This window comes from Camelus dromedarius, chromosome 7, assembly GCF_036321535.1.
Source record: "Camelus dromedarius isolate mCamDro1 chromosome 7, mCamDro1.pat, whole genome shotgun sequence".
Classification (NCBI taxonomy): domain Eukaryota; kingdom Metazoa; phylum Chordata; class Mammalia; order Artiodactyla; family Camelidae; genus Camelus; species Camelus dromedarius.
The window spans coordinates 82,397,894-82,404,309 of NC_087442.1; the positions used below are offsets into that span (position 1 = coordinate 82,397,894).

General features: G+C 37.8%; 1 pseudogene; it reads left to right on the forward strand.

The window, feature by feature from the left end:
• The first annotated feature begins 3,648 nt into the window (after positions 1-3,648).
• LOC116154137 (U1 spliceosomal RNA) lies at positions 3,649-3,797 on the forward strand (annotated as a pseudogene).
• Positions 3,798-6,416: the final 2,619 nt, after the last annotated feature.

The window sequence follows — 6,416 nt, forward strand, 5'->3', positions numbered from 1 at the left end:
CACATACAGCTCAAATTAAGGGTTTGTATCTAGTCACACAAAGGCTTAGTGTTCTGAGCTCAAGCAAGTGACACATTTTACATCCATTACCTAGTGCAGGAGGCTGATTTCCAGTCTAGAGAATAAGGATAGATGGGATTTTATTTGGGAACTTACAATATCTTCCTGGACTCCAGTTCACATGGGGAGCCCAGTTCTGGCTCACTGGTTGATATTCCTGATGGGCATCTGTATGTCCAATTCCTGTGCTTTGGCCACACGTCTTCAGCTCCTGTGCACAATTATGGATTTTCTTTCCATTTCTCTCATGTGGAGATTTCCTGTTTTTGCTCTTAAGCTAGTATATGTATTTTCTTAATATAAATCTTATTTTGTTATAGCTTTATGTTTAGGGAAAATTTGCAAAGACAGAGAATTCCCATGCACCCTACCCATAGTTCCCTCATTGTTAACAGTTTATATTAGTATGGGACTTTTGTTACAACTAATGAACTAATGTTTGTACATTGTCAAGTAGCTAGAATCCATATTTGATTTATATTTGCTTAGTTTTTAACCTAGGTCCTTTTTCTGCTCAGAGATCACATCCACAGTATCACATTTCACTTTGTCTTTCTCTCTCCTTTGGCTCTTTTTTGGCTGTGATGGTTTCCCAGACATTTCTTGTTTTTGATGACCTTGACAGTTTCGAGGAGTACTGGTCAGATATTTTTATAGACTGTCCTTCAGCTGGGATTTGCCTGATGTTTTTCTCATAACTAGATGGGATGATGGGTGTTTGGAAGGAAGACCACAGAGATAGAGGCGTTAGTCTCATCACATCATATCATGGGCACAGACTATCAATGTGACATATCAGTATTGACGTTGACCTTGGTCCACTGGCTGAGATCGTGTCTGTCAGGTTGCTCACTGTGAAGCTACTCTTCTCACTCCTCTCCATACTGTCCTCTTAGGAAGGAAGTCACTATGCACAGCGAATGTTTGAGGAGTGGGGAGTTACGTTCCATCGCCTTGAGGGAGGAATAGCTGCAAAAATTATCTCGAATTTTGCACAGAAAACTGTGTCTATTCTCCTCCACTTATTTATTTAGTCTATCACTTATTTATGTCAATATGGCCTCATGAATATTTACTTTATACTTTGGGTTATAATCCAATACTACATTACTTATTTTGTTGCTCAAAGTGCTATATAATTTGAACTCCTGGGAGCTGTTTCAGGTGGCTCCTGTATTTCTTGGACATATCCCCATCCTTGTGAGGTTTTTTTTCTTTTTTTTTTTTTTTTGAGAGCCTACTTTCTGGCACCATAAGATGCTCTGGCCTCATCTTGCGTACTCTCTTTCTGTTTTAGTCCTTGAGTTAGTCATTTCCCCAAATACCCCTCATTTCTTCTATTGGAGAATGGTATTAGAAAGTCAGATCTGGGGTGCTCAGAGTACTTCTTGTTACTGGGTTTTATTGCTTCTATGCTCCTCCCAGCTGACAAAGCAAGGGAACATATGTGTGTATACTAATTTACGTGCATACACTTATCCCTAAATTTTTCAGTATGTCTCCCTATCTATTAAGCTAAGCATGAGTCCATACTGAATGACTCCAACTCTAATCCATTGCTGTGTGGGTCCTTCTAGCCTCCTCTTGCATGTCTGTACCTCCTCCCTAACTCCTACCATCTCTTAACTGAACAACCCCCAGGGTACAGTGATTTCAGAATTGTGAACCCATATCCCCAGGGAAAGAAATTTATTAACAACGCATATGTACAACTCTCATTGGCTTTAGCCTTACTGTCTCCACTCAGGTCCAAAGTTACTTCAGTCAGCACCTTTCCCCCTCATTCCCCCCATCCACTTCAATGGTGTTATCTTGTGCATTTGTAATAGAGTTAGAATTTTTGTCACAATCTGCATGCTCATTCTGGGATCTCAGATCTCAATTTTTTTTTTTTCAGTTTGCATACATGGAGTTTTACTCTCTGTACTGTAATGTTTGTTTTGAGAAATTCATAGAGTCATGTATCCACCATTATAATGTCATGCAGAATAGTTTTCCATTAAAAACAAATTCTTTGGGCTTCACCAATTCAGTCGTCTCTTCTATCCACGCTCCTGGCCATCACTGATCTGTTTACTATCTCTACAGTTTTCCAGAATATCATATAAATGGAATCCTACAGTATAGAAATTTCTTAGATTGGCTTCTTTTGTTTAGTAATTTGCATTTAAGATTCAGCTGTATTTTCATATAGCTTGATAGACAAATCAAATATCCTTTTTATCACTGAATAGTATTCCATTGTAAGGATGCACCAGTTTTCCATTCACCTATTGAAAGACGCTTTGGTTCCTTCTACTTTTAGGCAATTATGTATAAAGCTTCTATAAACATTTGTGTGCAGTTTTTTTTTGTCTGTATGTATAAAATGTTTGTATGTTTTGAAATGTATATACACATATTTGCTTTTATCGCACTTGTATGTGAACTTATGAAATGTTATTCTGTGTTCAATCTAGCGTCTCACTACAGAAACCCTCAAGAATTAGCCAGATGTCCAGATCTTGAGGGCTTTAAAAAGTTCCACGGTACGTAAGTAATTGGACCTGAAGTGGCAGAGAATACCCTGTTTAGGTGGGGAGACTCATGCTCTGGGGTTGAAGTTGTCACTGCGCCACCCACATAAATGGGGCGATGTTGAGTGAACACAGTCCTGTGTGCAGAGAAGGCAGCTCTGCACTGGAAAGCACACAAGGAGAGGCGAGACAGAGAGAAAGGAATAGAGAAGTCGTCTCTGTTTTAGTTTCAGATTAGCATTCCAATTTCTACCTCATTTCCAGTGGTGTCCTGCTATATTTTCTGTTTAGATTCTATGAGATTCCTTTTCATTCATTCAGTAATCCGTTTTTACTGGACCTAGCCTGGGTTCCTTGCAGCCCCACTGCTCCCCACAGAAAAAAAAAAAAAAGCAAAGCAAAACCTTGAGAAGAATAATTTTATTGCTTGTGTTTTTGATAAAAAGAGACAATGAGAGAGAGATTACTGGAACCCCAAATCCCCAAATCCTTACCAGCTGCTGCTTGTTGTAACTTAGAGCTACCCCACCAGGTCTCTGAGACAAGCTTGAGAGATTCCTCCGGGGACTCCAGGAACTCTCTTAATAAAAAATGAAAGACTGTAGAAGACATTTGGGGGAACAAGTGATAAACAGAGAGAAGGTCACAAGCAGCAGCCGTGATGTAACAGAAGCCATGAGAAACAGAAGCCCCGAGGCGACTTGAAATCAGTTCATGTGGACGAACGAGCAGGTGGCTACGTGCTAGAACAGAAGGGCGTGCCGTGATTGACAACTGGGAAAAAGGACAATCAGAGAGCCAGCTTGCTGGAGCTGGGTGACTCCTTAATGACACTCTGCTTCTCTAGAAGCCCCGAGTTCTAACGGCAGGTGCCTCTCTTACGCTGCAAGACTCAGCTCTAAATCTGCCGCCTTTATTTTTCTTTTAGTTTAATTCCCCTGCATCCTGCAACTGCAACTACATGACTGTCTCAAGAATCTCTCTCTCTGTCCTTTGCACGGAAAAAAAAAAAAAAAAAAAAGACCCAATTAAAGCAAGAAGAGGACAGCTACTGAGATTCAGAAATTCAGAGATACTTACATGGCAGAGGAGGTACCATGATCACCAAGGTGGTTTTCCCAGGGTGAGGCTTGTCCATTGCACTCTTGGCGATTTCCCCAAATGTGGGAAACTCAACTGCATAATTCGTGGTAGTGGGGGACTGTGTTTGTCCTTCCCCATCTCCCAAAGAAAAGAAAAGAAAAGAAAAGGAAAGAAAAGAAAAATTCAGACAAGTCTGTCCATTCCAAGTGTTTCTGGTTATCTAAATGGAGTCTCTCTCTCTCTCCTCCTGCCCCTCTCTCATTCCCTCTTTCTCTCCCTCTTAGAGGCAGACTTTTTCCCCTTAATTTCTGAGGCATTTCTTCTCTGGTCAGTTATGATTGGAGCAGGATGCTCCCTTAACTGGGAAAAGCCTCTCCTGTCACTTGCTGGGGTTTTTATCCTACAGTTATTCGGGTTTGAGGGACAGAGCATGACCTCTCTCCAAAAGCGGAGCAGCCGCTCTTCCCTTTGTGCTTGTCCCAGCGCCTGGATGCTCAGGATGACACTTCTGCTCCAGGATGAGATCTGACCACCTGAGTCAAACTGGTGGCGCATAAATGTTGTCTGTGCTCCCAACCCCCAGACATGCATATGCGCCCTCGGGTCCATGAGTGCAGGTTCTGGGTCCCTTCCCTGCAGCCAAATGTTCTCATCCCGTGATCTTCAACTCTGGCGTCCTCCTTGCTGGTCCTTGCTGCTGCGTCTTCTTCTGAAGCTGCTGCTCCTCTGCATAACTCTGCCAGGCCCTGTCCCCTCCACCTGCCGGCCCTGCTGCTCCTCTGTGGCTTCAAGCCATGCTTTCCTGGGATTTCCGGCCAAATTCCCATCTCCGCGATGCTGACACCTTTAACCGTTCCAGGGCGCACACAGCGCACCCATAGCCCCAGAGGTGACATTCACCAGAGAGTAATGACTCCTTCAGACAAAGAACTGGAGCTCACTTCACGTGGTCACCGAGCTCTATGCGCTATTACATGCTACTGGGACTTCTGAGGAGTGTCCCCTATCCACCTTCAACTCTCTGAGCCCTGAGTCTAAGACTCCTGGGGCAGGTCCCTCTGGGAAACGCCGTCACCCCGTGCACATGGAGTGGGGCACAGGCCTACTCAAATGAGGCTGTTTGCCAAGTCGCTGAAGCCCTTGGGGTCTTTTTTTCTAATCTAATTTAATAGATTTTTCTAGTAAGTTTTCATTAAATAATTTTTAATATTCATTTATTTAATAATTTTGAAATTATTTTAATAAATAATATTTATTTAATACTTATTAATTTTACTGAATGACATTAATTTATGTATTTAATATACAAGTATTTATTTTATCAATTATACTTTTATTAAATAATTTTTATTTCATATTTATTTTAATAATTTAAAAATTTTATTTTAATGAATAGTATTTATTTTACTAAATAATATTTATTTATGTATTTAATATACATATATTTATTTTATTGATTGCATTTTTATCAAATAATTTTTATTTCATATTTATTTATTTTAATAAATAATTTAAAATTATTTTTATAAATAATATTTATTTATTTAATATTTATTTGTTTTATTAAATAACATTAATTTATGTATTTAATATACAAGTATTTATTTTATCAGTTATGTTTTTATTAAATAATTTTTATTTCATATTTATTTATTTTAATAATTTTAAAATTTTATTTTAATAAATAGTATTTATTTCTTTAGTATTTATTTATTTTACTAATTAATATTTATTTATGTATTTAATATACATATATTTATTTTAATGATTACATTTTATCAAATAATTTTTAGCTCATATTTATTTATTTTAATAAATAATTTAAAATTATTTTAATAAATAATATTTATTTATTTTACTAAATGACATTATGTATGTAATATACATATATTTATTTTATCTATTATATTTTATCAAGTAATTTTTATTTCACACTTATTTCTTTTAATAAAGAATTTTAAAATTATTTTAATAAGTAATATTTATTTTTTTAAATATTTAATTATTTTACTGAGTAACTTTCATTTATCTATTTAATATACAATTATTTATTTTACCTACTAAATTTTTATTAAATCATTTTAAGGATCATTAAATACTTCTCTAATTATTAACTTTAAAAAATTAAATAATTTTCTCATCTAATTTGCTATAGCTCTTCCTAAGGCCTGGGGTCCTGTTTAGATAAACCTCAGTTACCTGATTATGACCTTCCCCTGCACTGTCTCTGAAGGGCTGGTATATTTAGTCCGATCAGGACTGTTTACTCATGATCTTGTCTCAAGATGCCACGAGAGATGGATTGCACATAAATCTCTAGTCCGACTCTGCTTCGTAGGACATAGCAGTCACGTGAGTTTCTTTATAAAATGTTTTTTCGCATAACAACAAAAAATGAAAGGCATGCAAAGGGGAAAAGAATCGAGATTCAGATGGATCCAGTGTGGTTAGGAAAGTTTCTGTAACATCACAGGAAAATCAGTGCTCTTCCCCCCACACTCTAATTACTACCTTCCATTTTACTACAGAGGCTAAATTATTGTTGTCACACCACATGACATTAAATTACCACTGGAAGCTAGCCAAGTAGGCAGACGCTGGAGCCTGGTTGAAACGCCAAGTGAGTAAATATTCCCAGCTTCAGGAGGAGCAAAGGCAAATGTGAAATTCAGTGAACTTGAGTTCAGGCATGTTTATTTTGACTTACGGTCTGTACAGAATGGAAATTCCATATATGGGTCCTTCTCACCCTGCCAG